This window comes from Melozone crissalis, unplaced genomic scaffold (assembly GCF_028551555.1).
Source record: "Melozone crissalis strain CALT ecotype California unplaced genomic scaffold, PUWL_Pcris_2 ptg000023l_1, whole genome shotgun sequence".
Classification (NCBI taxonomy): Eukaryota; Metazoa; Chordata; class Aves; order Passeriformes; family Passerellidae; genus Melozone; species Melozone crissalis.
In genome coordinates this window covers 18,324,936-18,341,883 of record NW_026535801.1, presented here as the reverse complement: position 1 = coordinate 18,341,883, position 16,948 = coordinate 18,324,936, and the positions used below count along the sequence as shown (strand labels likewise).

At 40.9% G+C, this 16,948-nt stretch overlaps 1 protein-coding gene across 2 annotated transcripts in view; it reads right to left on the bottom strand.

Moving 5' to 3' along the window:
* The window catches only part of ZNF385B (zinc finger protein 385B), a 147,868-nt gene extending 132,699 nt beyond the window's left edge, over positions 1-15,169 (bottom strand). Inside the window, exon 1 of one of the 2 annotated variants that reach the window (XM_054277780.1) lies at positions 15,049-15,169. The gene's annotated coding sequence lies outside the window, so the exon portion shown is untranslated. Of the gene's footprint in view, positions 1-14,142; positions 14,196-15,048 lie in introns of those variants that run through there. The other variant, XM_054277781.1, reaches the window with a different exon arrangement.
* Positions 15,170-16,948: the final 1,779 nt, after the last annotated feature.

The following is a 16,948-nucleotide window of genomic DNA, read 5'->3' as shown; positions in this document are numbered from 1 at the left end:
AGCAGAAACAGACTCATCTGCCCTAGCAGTAGCTTTCCTCTAGGAAAGCAACTAGAGTTCAGAGATATCCCAACATATCCTTACAAAGGAATGGATATTAAGGACTTAGCTTCTTTACCAGGCAGTTTTCCTAAATGCATTTGGAATTATACTGTGAATCCAAAGGAAGAGTTCCATACCTACTTAAACCATTTATAGCATTAGGCATGTCTACATGAAAAGGGCAAAACATGACTTAGGTACTAATGACTCCATTTTTGCTCTCTAAACAACCTGTAGGGACAGTACACAGGCTGACCTAATGCCTGCTCCTGGCATATCTAGATTATCTAGATAAATCCTGAATAACAATAGAGGAATGTTTTTATCACACACTTTTTTAAAATACAATGACAGACAAGATGAAACAGTATAATTCTGAAGAACTTTAACAATTTTTCATGTTTCTGTCTATTTAGACTGTAAACAATATTAAGTACCACTTCATCTGGTCTCCTTGTTGACCTTGTAAAAGCAAATAGACAGATGGACCAGGAAAACCACAAAGTTAAATTACTTTCTTTTTGAAGACATTCATCTGATTCCTTTAATGAACATTTCAGGGCAAGCACAATTTGAGGGGAAAACTTGAGAGAATATGAAACTTTCCCACACCAAAGTTCTTATTGCAACAACAACCCAAAAAAGGCAGTATTGCCCCAACACTGAAGTCATTAATAAATACAGTCTACCTACATTTTTCATTTCACATCCTAAACAATGCTACACTGTGGTCCTAAACAGCTGCCATTTCTCATTTTTAGGATATCATAATGTCGTTTTTATACACTTTCAATTTTTAAATTACATATAGACACTCTGAAATAAATAAAACTCCACAAATTTACAAGATTTATTATCAGTGATAAGCATTAGGCATTAACATCAGTAAGCATTCTGGAAATAAGTTCATATGGAATACCAGTTTGCCTTTTTAAAAATAATATTAACTAGATTTCATACTATGTTCATAAAAGAAATTAAAAAAGGGACATCATAAACCAAGTCACCCTAACAATTTACCCCAGCATATTACAGAACACTGAAATAAAAACCCTGCAATTTCTCCAACACAAAATGCAAAAAATCATAATGAACTTACAGAAAGTAGAAGATAAATCTAATCTAAGAAAGCTGTGTGAAATAGCTATATTCTATACAGGAAAAATAAGTAATTTTTCAAAGTAATTGTTGTGGAAGAGAAATAGGAACAAATAAATCAGTGTCCTAAAACGCTGTCAGTGAGTGAACTCATTTGGGAACTACAGCTGTTGCGCTTTGGAGATTTGGATTAAAATCCATCATTATCTTTCAGTTAATACTCTTTCATCGACCAATCAGCAGTCATATGGTGTTTACCAACCCTGGTCACTTAACCCACTTGAATGGCCTTTGTGCTATAATTTGTACTTCAATACAATCAGATTACTTCTAATCTAAATGATTTGTGTCCTTTATGGGACAGATAAACACTAATCCCAAGGTTCCTAAAACACAGCAAGCCTAAACAGGGCCAGTATGGCATCCATTATTTGCCATTTTAATACAATATTTCATTCAAGTTGGGAAACACTTGATTTGATCATACTGACCCTGCCTTTTAGATTCTCATTTCAAATTTCTTATACAAAAAAAGAAGATAGATTTATTAGCAAACACTACCGCTCAGCAAAATCAGCAGCAAAACAATCACTATTCCAATATATAGATGCTGCTTTTTGATCACATTATTTCACAGAAAAAGTAATTATTTTTTAAAAGAGAAACGCTTTGAAACTCATTTTTCAGTAACGAGTTACATGTTCAGTAATGGCTCACAGTCCCTGGGTATCAATTTTAAAAGTCTGCCTCCTCAGAATGGTTTTCCAAATATTCACTAGGTAAAGTGTCCTTAATCATTCCTGTTCTTCAGTTAATCTTGAGTGACACTTGGAAGCAGCTGTGCTCCAGGGCAAGTCTAGCATCTAATTACAATTAGCAGTAATATGCTTAGGCTGTGAACTCACAAATGCTTCTGCACAGGTGTATCAGTGACCATGTCCCTAGAAAAGGAGGGACCCACACATGCAACTGTAGATGCATGACTGGAGCCCAGTCAAATGTATTTGTACCTCAATGTATTTGTACCTCTCAAAATGCCAGAGTTGGGAATAAAAACAGTTGAATAGTTCAGTAATAACCTCATGGTGACAGCAAGTATGCAAACAGCTTTGTACATAAAGGTATTACAATCACATGTTTACCAACATATATATTTCTCACTGACAAAAATTCTAACTCCATAGAAAACATACCACTATGTCAAATAGAACTGATCATATTCAAAGTTAAGCCAGGAAAACTCAGAATTGGATAAAACATTGCCAAAGAAAAATTAAGGAGCTAGATTATCTTAATAGCATCTGTAGCTATTAACTTACACAAATATAAATGTGTTTACTTAAAATACCTCAACACAGGTGCTTGTATTTCATATTAAGTAAAACTCTTTCTAGTTTAGGTCATTAACAAGGCAAAAGTTCACTTTGTCATGGTGCCCTCATTCACAGGCAGTGCTGCTCCCAGTAGGTGACCTCAGTCTACCTTGCAGTGATGAGTGAGCTCACAAACACACAGAGAATCAGGAGCCACCACCAAAATCCTGGTTTATAAGAGAGTCACACGCTGACACAAAAATGTTTAAAAAGACTTCAGGATTATTCAGTGAATGCCATGTATACTCCTTACTCTGCTCTGAAAATAGCCCTGTGATGTTCCCTGTACTTTGAGCAAGGTCCCCATTACACATTACAAAACAGCCTCCTTGAAAGGTCCAGCAGGAACCACAGCTTGTTTGAGATTTCCCAGAAGATGCAACTATTTCAAAAGTGCTGGGAAAGCTTCTATAATTCACTTCTGAAATTATAACCTAACAAACTACCAAATACAGATCTAGCTTTCCAAGAGCAGTAATCTTTGTTTTTCACAATTTCTCAACCTCTATCAGAAACTCATAAAGTTGCATATTTCCTTGAATATTGTACTTGTGTTTAACTGCAAACATGAAGTAAGCACAAACTGCAATTTTAAAACAGCAAAGCACACTTTCTCTTTCACTGGCATTTAAATGGAGTGTATTAGAGTCCAAAAGCCACATGCAACAATGACTTCCACAGCCCACATGTACAATTGCAGCCACTACAAGTGCTTAGAGGAGACTGGAAAGAGTCTGGACAATTGTTATTTTTTCCCTAGATACCTAAAAAGTCCTGGACCAGCTGTCCCAAAGAGTGCTGGTTCCAGAACAGACTGCGAAGTCCAGAAACACTGAAAGAAATTTTATGAATGTGAGAAAGTAACCAGACATTTGAAGGAACTACTTGTAAATTCTACTAATCCTTATTTAATCAATAAACACCTGGCAACAGCAAAACTCTGTGAGAACCCCAGGATTTATGTCAGAAGCCATATCTCCCATCATGAGAGGAGGTAATTGTCTTCTTTTACAAACTCAGTAATTCATGTATAAACTGAAAAGGTACCACACAGTTCCAGCAGATTATTAGCAGCAAGTCCAAACTTCACAAGAGGGGAAAAAAATATGAAAAGAAAGAGAGAAAGAGGAAGGGAATGAGGAATGGGAGAGCTACTTAGAAAACTCTAAGGGCAAACCCCAGCCCTCAGATGCAAGCCAGGAAAGGTTCCAACCTTTGTGGGCCCATAGAGATAGGACCACAAGCTAAATAAGGAATGGTCACTTCCTGAAATACTTAGGAAATGGATACAGATCACAGGAGATTCAGAAAAAATATCTGTTTGCATCAGACACAGGTGCCAGAAACATACCTGTAATGTTACTTTACTCTTGGCAGAAGGTGGTAATTCTTTAACACCATGAAACAAAAAAAAAGGGCTTCATTCTGCTCCTCTATTTCAGAGGGTTCCCCATAGTAATTACTGAAAGCTGCTGCTCCAATAGAAACCAAATTGTTTCTGGAGATCCAAAGAAGGCTGAAGCCAGTTCATTTCTCTCATGTCCCCGATTCTTTCCTCCCTTCCATTGGAGAAGCCATGCTTAGACCACTTGAACTATTAAGAATCCAGAATTAACTGATTTGAATATACAGTACTGGAATTAAGAAAATCAGAGCCGCTATATCAAAGTTGCTGTAAAGACAAATACGTGAAACTAACAGAAACACAACTAGAGAAACTTACAATGTAAGAGTAATACTGCAAAAATGACCTCTTTCTTCTAAAAACTTATTTGTATGGTCAGAGTAGCCATTGGAAAACACCTCCCCAGATTTCCTTTGCTAAGAAAAGCAGTTGGCCACCAAGGGTTTTACAGTCCATTCCTGAAATTATTTCACACTGAAACACTGTTTCTCTAGGATCAAGAAAAAGTTAGATTCTAGATGTGTCAAACAGCTGCACTAAACTCAGTTTGAGCAAGAAAGATTACATCTGCATTTCTTACTTTACCTGCTATTTTTATGCTTTATGCAAGAGCCACATTCCCTCCTCACTCTAATGAATTGTGTATGCGACAGGGAGGCAAACAGCTGTAAGTCACAGCAACGTGGACTGTTACATCCCTGCCTTACAAATGAGGAGATGCTTACAGCTTCTTCCTCTGCAGCACAACCATTCGCCTTCCTCCAGGAAACCATTAAGCAGCTAGAGGTGGGAACCCACTGCAGCTTTCTGCTTCATTAAGTCATATATCCTTTTTACATTGGAGTCATGAAGCTATAAATCATGTGAGACAGAATGAGAGCTAATTAAAGAGTCAGTTAAGCATAAAATTCTGCATTGTTGCATATCAGACAACTCCAAAATTGGCCATACTCGGTATAATATATTGTAAAATATTAAAAGATGTTTCCAGCAGATCGGTATTTTCTCTAAGAACTGAGCACTACTACCTGAAAAAACATCAATATTTCATTTCCAAGCAGGAAAGCCCCATGAAACCCTGACTCACCTTTTTTTTCCTTTTTAATAACAGATCATCCTGCCTTGTACTGCAGTGCAGTCTTGTATACAGTCTTTAAACTTACTTAACTCCTTTTCTAATTAGTATCAACTTCTGATATGCTTCTGAAGACAGAAATTCACAACCCTGGAAATCTCTACATACACTAGTTACAAATGTATCTAAATCTAGCCCTTAAACTTCAGTGCAAACACTCCAGGCTATTCACAGAATTCCTTGACTAATAAGGCAATACTCATTTGAGGAAAAAAAATTAAAAATCTGTTTCCTGATACCAGATTTCTCAGTCAATGCAATCACATCAGAAAAGCTCTTACTTGGAGGAACAGAGGTAAATCTGATGCAGAGATGTCAACTGAAATATATACCTCACAACCCAAGAGGGCTTTTAAGTATGCATAATATTACTCCGACACCTGGAGCCTCCATTTGTAGATGAGAAACTTTTTACACCAAGCCCATATGAAAACAGAGCTCAAGAATGATCCTGTAATTCCTAGAGCTTTTTCTTTAAAAGATTTTTAATTGAACAGATATATGCAGACCTATGTTGAACTCCTATTCCTTCTTCACCTTCTTTTCAGAGATCTAATAATTGTAGCTACTAAAGCAATTCATCAAATGCAAGAGAATGTATCTCAGAGTAATCATTGCCAATATACATTTCTTTAAAAATATACATATTCATCAGTCTCAATGTGTATCTGCAAGGAATAGCCAAGTGCTTATACTGTAATCTTACCCTTCATTTTCCCAACTGTGGTTTCCCTCTAAATACCTTAAAATGGAAGAATAAATGTTTTTTCACTCTAAATTATACCCAAGTTTGACAAGTGAGCTTTATTTTTAAAGAGCATTCTTCTTTTTTTCTATTAAATAAAAAAGAAAAAGAGGGCGTGTGAATTTTATTTCAGGCTTCACTGACTAGAAAAGGGGCCCAAAATAATTTTCATTAAAAATGGAGTGCCGTCCATAAGGTGATTTGTATTTTACTGGGATATTCTAAGAAACTCTGAGTTGCTGGCTGCTCTTGAAATCTGCTGCATTAGGTTGCAGTCAGGAAGGGAGGCATGGGTCAAACACACAGGACACATACTAAGCTCAGCAAGCCATCACAGGGGTCAAGAAATTAGAAGAGCCAAGAAATACAGCTGCTGAAAGAAAGACCAAAGACTAAGGCACTGCAGCTGCCTGAGGGAACAGGAAAGAGGTACAGAGGATGCTCAGAAGCGACAGGGACCAGCAGGGCTGCTTGCAGTCAGCCCACAAAAGCCACAGCTCACACTTCTGCAACCTGAAAGATCCAACGCAATCTCAAGATTTAATATTCACTACTAATTCTGAAAAGCATTTGGCAGCACTTTTGAAAAGTGAATTAAGTTCTGCCTATGGCTTTACCAAAAAACATGAAATACAAATCCTTGTAACAAGCATTTGAGAGAGATTCTGACAATTAAAAAGCAACAGAGCTGGGTTTTAAAAACTAGCCCGTTTGGAAATTCAAGCTGAAATTATCCTTTTAAACAACATAAGGTATTCCTGTGGCCCAGAGCCACTAATTCAAGCTTGTAAGAAATTTGAAAATAAATCAGCTTTTTTCAACAAGTTATTGACATGAAAGGAATTTGAGGGTTCTCACAAGATGGAAGAAGCCATACAACAGTAGCAACAATAAATGACAGGAACAGATTCAAGAGCATATATGTATAGTAAAAAGATACATAATCAGAAACATCCAAAGCTTTGATTCAGTGTCACACAAAATGTGATCCCCAGTTCTGTAAAAACATAAGCCACTCCATCACATTGATATTACAAAGGCATTTATGTGGCAGAACCACACAAAAGCAAACCTGCCAAGCCCCATGCTCAGCATGAAGCATGATGTTGGCTGCTAACCGCCCGTGACAATTCCCATGGTTATCAGAACCGCATGGCAAACAGCCCTGCGGTAACCGTGTGAGGCAGGAAGCAGCCGTGGTGCTGCACCCAGAGATTGCAAACCCCACAGCCCCTGCCAGCCACGGGCTCCCTGCAGCCCGTCTGCCTCCTGGGGCTGGGGTTTAACGCCAGCGCGCTTCCTCCATCGGTAAACACTCGCCAAGCCAGGTCAGTGTAAATCTTCCCCTCTGAACAACAAGGAAGTTCTATCCCTGCTCAAGATCTAGTTGTTCAACTCAAAATAAAGAAAAATAATCAGATCCTTTCTTGAAAAACTGTGATACAGAAACTTAATCAATATTCTAATTTACAGTTAAGAAAAAAAAGGTGAAAAGCTTCTGAGAACTGAATGACACGTAAGAGAGGGGCATGGGGTTCCTTCAATAGCATGTTTTTTCCAGATCTTTTACACTGCAAGTACACCCCACCACCAAGTTATATGCAGAAAATTGGCCAATACAAATTCACTGAAAGTGGTAAAAACAAGAATTACACCACACCTGTTTTGTCAGCCTCCCACTGCCCAACCTATTTGAGTTACATAATAGATTGTAATTATGATGAGGACAATTGCGACTCAACAAATCTACCAAGTTAGCATAGCTGACAATATAACCAAATTATGAAGTTGACAACATAATCAGATGTTGACATTACTTCTATCAAAATTTGTTGTTACTGATCATCAATGCAAATTTCTCTGACGCTGAAATTTGTAAATCTCCATTGTCTCATTTCTTAAGCTGTTTTTGTAACATTCATGAGATCGTGAGACTAACGCACGTGCCATGGAAAGACAGCAGAGGTTGTTTGAAACGTTTTCTCAAACCTGTTTGAAAGAGGAAGAAAATACCAGTGTAGGGGGCTCCTGCCTAGCCTTCCAGGAATATCACTTGCTCAAGAGCATCAGTCACCTGCCTGCAGTAGAGAAGGGGTCCCTGAATACAGTAGACTTACCCTTATTCAAACCTTGTTCAGTAAAAGTCATAGAAACAGAGAATCATAAAGGTCGGAAAAGACCTTCAGGGTCATTGAGACCAACCTTTGACCAAACATCCCTGTGTCCATTAAACCATAGCACTGAACACCATGGCCAGCTGCTTCTTGAACACTTCCAAGGATGGTGACTGCCACCTCCCTGGGAAGCCCATTCCAGTGCTTAACTACCCTTTCAGTGAAGGAATTCCCCTGATGTCCAACCTGGACCTCTCCAGGTGCAGCTTGAGGCCATTTCCCCCCATCCGGTGTCTCCTGTTACCTGGGAGAAGAGGCTGACTCCCACCTGGCTACAGCCTGCCAACAGGGAGCTGAGAAGAGTGACAAGGTCACCCCTGAGCCTCCTCTTCTCCAGGCTTAACGACCCCAGCTCTCTCAGCCCCTCCCCATAGGATTTATTCTCTAAAGCTTCAGCATTTTTTAGAAGAATGACTTCCCTGTTTATTTCATATACTTATACACAATATATATTAATTGTCAGCATTTAATACTATTTAGAATAAGACTATAGCACTAAGTATCCCTACCCATATGTGCTTAGTGCTTTCACATTACTCATGGGACTAGGAGTGCCATTAGTCTATTTGAGGTGTCAAACTTGACAATAAGGTTCTGCTGTTTCTGATGTCACCTGTCTTAAAGAAAGCGAAGTTCTCCAGAGTGGAGTCTGGCAATACCTGAGCAAGTACCCGTGAAACACAAAGCACGCCAAGCCTAATGCTACTCCATATAGCACAAAATGAATTTATTTTTTCAATCATTTCAGAACCTCCAGGAGCCAAGCTCTAGTTTTAACCATTTGAAAAGTACTCACTGATAAAAAACTTCAAGATTTACCGTGATTCCTTAAGGCAGAATAGCTTCTTTTTAAAAGAAACCTAACTAATAGGCTCTTTAAGTTTACAAGATCATATTTTCCCTCCCCTCACAGACTGAAGATTAGTCAAGACAATCAAAGTAATGAGAACAGCTACCTCATTAAAAAAACCCGATGTAATTTGCTGCAGAAATTGTAAAAAAAGCAGGAGACTGCAAGTAAAAAAGATTCTCTCACTGTTGAGGCACTTACATGCTGCAGTGCAGAATCTATCTGCAGCCTGGGCTCCACAGAGCTGCTAGAAATGCTTGGCAAGTTGTTTAAATCATTCACTACTAGCACTCGACTTTCCTGGGAGCCCGAGTGGAGAATTCAGGCTGGAGGTTACAGAGTTGCTGTATTGGAGCTCCAGCTCTAAAGGAGCATTGCTGATGTTCCTGCTGCTGCTCAGGACAGCAGCTCTGCTGTGAGCACACCCTACATCACCCTGAGGCTGGCACACTGACCCCACAACTCAGCCCAGACATTAACATTGCTGAGGATCCCTCTCTGTGCTCAAGTTTCCCCTTATGTCAGGAGAATGCTCTTTTATTTCTATCATGGAAGTGTAGCAAAGATTTATAAAATTTCTTTTACTATTGTTGAAGCACATATTACCCATGCTGTGCACAAAGTGTGACGAGAAAGAAACAAAAGTTACTCCTGATTATGCCCACTAACAGACCCAAAGGTTGTATTGCATTTCCCAATTTTCACATTCTTAACCTCACAAGTCTTAAACTCTCATAATGCTGTTTGAGGTTTAAAATATTGGTATTCTTATTCTCGGATTAACAAGGGACCAAGATAAGCATCAAAAATGGTACTGACTATGCAGAGATCCCACAATCTACCAAATAAGCATCTGTCTGGCATAGACTGCACCTGCATTGCAGACAACAGACTGCCGAAACAGACAAAGGCTAAATCTTTTCCATCAGAAATCCACCAGATTCATAAGAGGTTTTCTTAATTGTAGCAAATTAAATTATCTCATTTTAACAGAAAGATGAAATGCACCTAGGCACGCAAAAGCATTTGCAATTTCAAGTCAAAGATTCAGCATCCAGTTATTAGCAGGTGGCCAAAGGAAGAAATTACTTTTTTTGGTCACATGCAGTCATGCAAACAAGGAGACTGTGTACTCCTCTGCTAGCTTTTATTAGCATTTTCATTATGAAATCCCATTAGGAGGTTCCTGCATCATCTTTGAAAGTCTTGCTGCACAGGGCAAAGTAAGAACTTTGTTTACTTATTATCTTACCCAAATTCATCTTCTCGGGAATACACCTTGAAAATGAGTCATAATGCTCAAATTTTTGCCTTCCTTAGGAAAATAAGCTTCCCTTTTAATCAAAACGATGACAGACACAATTAGACACTGTCAAGTGTAAACTACTCGACATAAAAATCACATTAAAACTTTTTCCTCATTTTCATTTTGAAGTAGACCATACTTATGTTGCCTGCCCCATCACTGATTCTTAACCTAATTAATCTTTGAAATTGTGTCAAACTATTTTAGGACTAATGACACCTGATAGTCTACCTAAATGGGATGTACTGGGAAGTGTCAAATTAAAATACAATAGCAGGTGTTGTTAAACAAACTCTGTTCCCATATGTTTAGCTTTCTGGTACTTGCACAAGTACATATAGAAAGAACAACCATCATAACCGCTTATGTTATAAAATCAGTAGATCTTACAAGTCCAGTAACACTGAGAAGTGTTAAAGATTCATTGGAGCACATCCTCTGCTAGGAAGCAGCACTACCTCAGTCCCTACTAAATAACTCAATTAGGAGCTACGCAGTATGAGACAACACTGGCTGTAGAAATGCAGCAGGTTGACTGCCATGATGTTACAACAGCCTCAAACTGTAAATATACAATGGCTCAGAAAAATAAACAGCAAAACAAAGAAAACTTTCTTTTTGAATTCATAATACGATTCAAGCTTCACGTCAAGGTAATTTTACTTGGTCTCTTGACCTGAATGCTGCCATTTCAGTTGCTGTTATTCAGTGCCTGTAGTAAATAGTTACCCAGTCTTCCTTTACACACAAGGCTTACCTGAGTCTTAGGGATCACTTTCCCTGCCACACAGGCGCAAGTAATGGATACTATAACAGAGGAGACTGGCTTTGAGCCTTGCTTGCAGGAGGAGCCTGTGAGACATCTCAGTGTCAATCAGTGTGCTCTAGAAGACAAGATTAACCCACCTCACAGGCAAAATGACTGACTGAGCTGCAGGTGTGCCCCATACTTTCAGCACTGGCATGCCTGCACCAAACAGTTTGCCAGCAGAAAGCAGAGAGCAGTGAAAAACTGCCTGGTCTATTTCAGAATCACAGCATCTCACCAATACCACAGAACATCATCCCATCACACAGAAATTTACCAGGTGTAGAAAATTGTGAACCAAGGTGCCTAACTATTCAGGATCTGCTTTCTGCCACAAAGAAAGTACATTTCACTTACTTGTAAATTAAAACCTATTTAATGCCATTTCTCTGTTCCACACAATCTCACGACATTTTAAAACTTGTGAAACATTTATGTTTTTGTTACATATGGCTATGTAATTGAAAAACACGTAGGTATGTAAAGTGAGGTAAAAAGTACTTCACCTGTCTAAAGCTGCTGCTTGTACTCATGTCTAGCTACTGCTCCCTCTTCAATTCCTTATTATAAATATTTATTAACCAAAAAAAGTTGCTGGCAATAAACAAAGTTTTATTGAAGAATTTCTGAGGAGTGAAGCTTTAACAGTGTTTTCCTAACAGGTTAACTTGCTCATAATCAAATAATCATCAATAATGTAAACAGCACAGCTGTAACATGCCCCATTGTGCATTGGCATCACCTGTCATTACAAGAGCTGTCTGGTAGTTCAGCAGCAGCAAATTGTTAAGGTACCAATATTGATAAGCAACAGACTGGGGCTGCACTGATATAGTTAGATTGGTTTACAAGGCTTCTATTTTTACAAGCCTTGGAAGCTCAGGTTGTCTAATGAATTTTTAACGTGTCAATTAATATGTTTATAGAAAGCAATGTCAGCTTTAGCTAATATATAAGAAGAATCACAGTTGCACTTAAAATATACAATGGTGTTAAAGCTCTAAGCTTCACGTCTGAGAAACTGAAAAAATTATTGCACATGATCTGAGGACAGCAATCACTTAGAAAGGAAAAATAAAAATGTGTAAGTTAATGGGCACCATTACTCACTCTGGGAAATATTAGCGTAGTTTCATGGAATGTGATGTATTGCAGGGCATCAGAAAAAAAGGTTTTATTTGTGGCAGAGTAAGACCCTCACTTCCTAGCACCAAAGATACCTTATGCCAGAACAAATTACCAAGTACTTGGTTATTTTTACCAACATACTACCAATAACATAAATTAGGTGATGCTTTCTTAATACTATTCAGTGCCCTCACTGAAAGTGACTGTGCCAGAATACCAGCTGCTCTTGGGCAGCACTGTCTCCAACAATATACAATGACGTCAAATGACCGCACAATGCAGAGACGATTTTTGCCACAATTACCCTGCTTGCTTTGTGCATTACATAAAGTCAGAAAACATGTTAATTTTGTGGGAAAAAAAAAATTAAAAATCCTTAGGACACAAGTTTTCAAAAAGTTTTAGATGTTTTGGTTTTAAAACATTGGCCTTTGTTAAATAATGAAAACCATAAACTTCCTGTTTTAAGATCATGCATGCTCCGTGAAACTGCAGCAAAAAGACAAATTTTACATTTGAAAAGAACCTGTACCTTTTTCGCATGTAGACAAAATAACACCAGGAAACAGCCCTTCAATCAGCATCTGAGCTGCATCTGTAGTTAGGCAAGCAGAGTGTGTGGTGACAATCTAGTAACCCATGCAGCCAGAGGGATGTTACAGTCACATAGGAGAGTGAAGTTCTTGTAATTCCTTCAACTCTGTACATTCATCAGCCTGAGGATAAAATATCCAAGTGCATTCTATGGATCTGGGGAAATTCCTCCTTTGTTAACTGGGGTATTATGACATTTAACATCTGCCTCTACCTTCCCTGCATCAGAGGTAATTGAGGATCACATAAGATACAATATTCACAATTATATCTTGATGGGTGACATATATTAAGTACTACAATTTTCTGAATGCAATGCAAAAGTTACAGAACCAAAATATTTATCTGCTGCAAGCTGTTATTCAAGGAATTCCAAAGGTCTTAAGGCATATTACAAAGAGCAGAATTTCAGAAAGCAAGCTATTCAGACTGCAAAGTCATCTTTTCTTCCCATTAACTACAGATGACCTGAGCTTTGCAGGGTATTTCAGTACACTAGAGAGCACCTTGCACTCCAGTTCTGTACTCTGTTACATCCCAGCACAGCCTAAGGAATGCTTTGAGATTTGAGACTACCACAACTGAACCATATGCTCATTTTGAAAATAACAGAAATGCCGCTGAATCTCCTAAATTCTCAAACTCAGAGAGCAAATATTCTCAAACCACAATCCCTTGTGATAACCTGAAGAGAAAAAACTGCAAGAGCTGTAAAACATCTGTTATGTTTTATGCAGTAATCCTCATTGCTGTTCAAAATCTTAGGACTTCCAGAGCTAATTAACTAACAAGCCTACACTCCCCCAAAAGATTATCTTCCACAAGGCCTTTTGCTGCTTTTACACATACTTATCCCTGAACAACGGCACTCGAGGAGGAAGATAGCCTCTCTAGTAAAACTTAGCTGAGGAAATCCAAAAGATGAAAAAAAAAAAAATGCAAACAGTGAAGAACAATCAGTTAAGAGAAATAGGTGCTGGCGTGAGTATATTGATCCCTTGTGAGAGAGTGTGCAGTGCAGAGGGAGCACAGGAGGGATGGACAGCTCCCATTAGTACAGGAAGAGGCAAGTCAGCACAGTATCTTAACACCTGCTGGTTTTTGTTAATATTTTTAGGTTTAACCAAGCACCTGCTATATAATTCACTGGGAAAAAAATTAAAAGTAAGACCTTGATAAATGAGTGAAAATGCCCTGTAAACAGGATAAACAAAACAAATTGAAAGCCAAACAATTTAAAAAAAAACAAACAAAACAAAAACAAGAAGTTATTATTAATGTGACCAGTGTCATCACTGCTGGTTTATCTTCCACCTTCAGATTTCACACAAGCATGTCAATTCCCATCCACTGGAAAAGGTCTGAGGTACAAAAAACCCACTTGGCAAGACCAAGCACCAGAAAAAAGTTTGCAACTATAGAGGAATACCCTATAAACAAAGCAGAAGAAAAACACTGTCCCTCCCCTTAAGCAGTCTACTAACCTGGTGAACTGAAAGGAGTTCAAGATTGAGTAGGAGCAGCAAGATTGCTTCTTTGGAAAAGGAGGAGCAGCATAACCCACTCACAGCAGTCTATTGTCAGCTCTGGGCTACACAAAGACACCTTTTCTCTTTTTCAGAACTGCACTAACCGGGCAGAGGGTGGCTGCATCCACTGGAGAGCACAATGCTGCCACGAGAGGCAGAAGCTTTGAAGAAGCTGCTAAATCCAGGAGCCTGGGCTTCCCACCAGTATCCTCTCATTGCCCCTCGTTCTGGACCTGCAGCAGCAGCGCTTCATCCACACCTGCTGCAATCACACAGGTGCACACCAGTGACTTCAGGGTTTTACACTGGGTTTCATGTTACATTTCGGTCCGATAAGAAAACATAGAGGTTCTTGAGAGCAAGAGGACTTCTATGGCATCTCATTTTTATATTTTGTCCAAGGCAGCAATAAAGCAGCAGCAGAGAGTATGGAAATAAAATTATCATCTTTCTCCTCCCATAACTAGTAGTTAACCACAGTTAAATTGGGATTTGAAGATTTATTAAAACTTCTAAGGGCTCACAGTGCCACCCTTCTCTAACTTTTCCATTTATAGATTTCCCACTCAAGTTTAACAATACAGATCTAATACCAAGCTCACAACCTTTGAAACTCATGAAAAGAGTTCCCAAGTTTGATCAGGAGTCAAAAACAAGAGAAAACAAAACTAAGCCTTCACACATGCATGAATATTCTGACAATTCCTCTGAAACAAGGGCATTTCTTGCCTGTAGCTGCAGAAAATACAATCCTGTACCGAACGCTTCTCTGCATATTTTGAAACAGTGTCACCAGGACATGAGCACTTGAAGCATACCATCACTGTCCACGGGCTTGCGATGCAAAGCACTTACACTCACCACGCGTAATTAGCTCATCAAGGATGACTCCTTCATGTGGGTTAATTCCTCCTTTGCTGAAGAAATTTAACTTTGCCAAAGTCGTCGGGATTTAAAAAACAAGAAAGCCGAGCAGTGCTCATGCAACTACTTCTTTTTGAAAAGTCACTTGGTGTGCCAGGAAAGCAGCGCTGGGTCCAGCCCCGGAGCCCGGGAGCAGGAGTCCCGCACCTTTCCCACGTAACCAAAATCGTTACGCAAATCCCAGGCGCTGCCGAAGCCCCTGACCTATTTAGAGACGCGCTTTATCCTCTCGGCAAACAAGCGATGCTGCGGAGCCGCCGCTAAGCCCCGGCAGCGCGCACCCCGCCCGGGCAGGAGGCGCCCCGGCACCCCGCTACCTGCGGCTCCGGCCGCCAAACTTCGCCCGCCGGCGGCCGCGGGGCGGCCGGGCTGCCCCGGGGCTCCGGCCGCGCATCCCCGGCTCGCCCCGCGCCGCGCCACCGAGCAGGGTCCCCCCCACGCCGCCCCGCTCACCTCGGCAGCCGCCCGCAGCCAAGGAGGGAGCGGCGCGGCACCGGCGGGCGCCGCAGCCCCGCTCCTGCCGGACCGCGGCGAGCGCGGCGCAACTCCTCCGGAGCGCCGCGGCTCTCCCGAAGCGTCCGTTCTCCTGTATATCTGTCTGTCTGTTTATCTCTGTGTGTGTGTGTCTGTCTGTCTGTCCGTCCGTGGCCGGTCCCCGCCCCGCCCGCGGGCTCAGGTGGGGCGGGGGCCGGGGTCGGCACGCGGGCGGAGCCTGCGCGCTCGCGCCGGGGGCGGGGCGGGGCGGCTCCGCACCTGTGGCGGCGGCCGGGCCCGTGAGGGGAGCGGGGAGGAGCGGCGGCCGGGCCCGTGAGGGGAGCGGGGAGGAGCGGCGGCCGGGCCCGGGATGGCAGCGGAGCCCCGGAGCCTCCGGCTGAGGCGAGCCGGGCTGGGCTGGGGGCGTTCTCCGGCGGGTCTGCGGGCCCCGGGCCAGCCCAGCGCCGGCCGGCCGCGGTCACCCCAGTGTGCACAGTCGGCGTGCCACAGACAGCACAGCCGCGTCCCGGGGGCGACAGCAGAGAAACAATCCCCGAACACCCAAGCTGGAACAGCTCCCGCTTTCCTTACTCCTGCAGCTTCTGGTCGTCAGGGGTTGCTCTTCGTTTCCCAAATTCACACAAACCTGTAGCCAGCCTTCCAGCCCTCTGGTTTTGCCAGCCCGCCTGTCAGGGCTTTAAATCAATAGCCACTACTTCTCAGCTCTGTTCTGTAAAGTGTAAAACTGTGTCCTTAGTACAAACATTACACTAGAAAACATCAGGCTTTGTAAGTAGTTAAGAGAAAAATAATAATGATAATGGTGGGAACGTCAAAATCAATGTAAGCTTCAGTACAAGAAAATTTGCAGCATTTCAATAATTTGAGTTAGCTTTTATAGCTTGAGTACTGCTTTGGAGAATGTGGTTCAAACAGAGGGAATCCTACAGTACTTAATTTCTTATTCTTCGGCAGGAAGGAAAATAAGAACGTTTAAGACTGGAGAAAAACTTCTTGCTGAACTTTAGTTACAGCTTTTGGAGACGAGCAGTGATACTTAATACTATTAAGAATTGCATCATACTTTGTTTACAGTTTTATGTTCAATAAGTTCTTTTAGCACTCAAGACAGGAAATTCTGAGAGTTTGAATTAATCATCCCATAAAAACATGAATATAACCCTTCTTCTGGTGTTTTACCTACCACGAACTTCTTGCTCAGAAAAAAGCTGAACTTTAAAGCAGACCTAAGTGTTTTTGAAAGAGTTACTGGTCTCCTACAGAGAGAAAGAGCAGCTGAAAATAGGACACTTCCCCCCCTCCCCCCCCCAGAAGTCCTGAGTTTGTCTGAATCTGTAGCAGC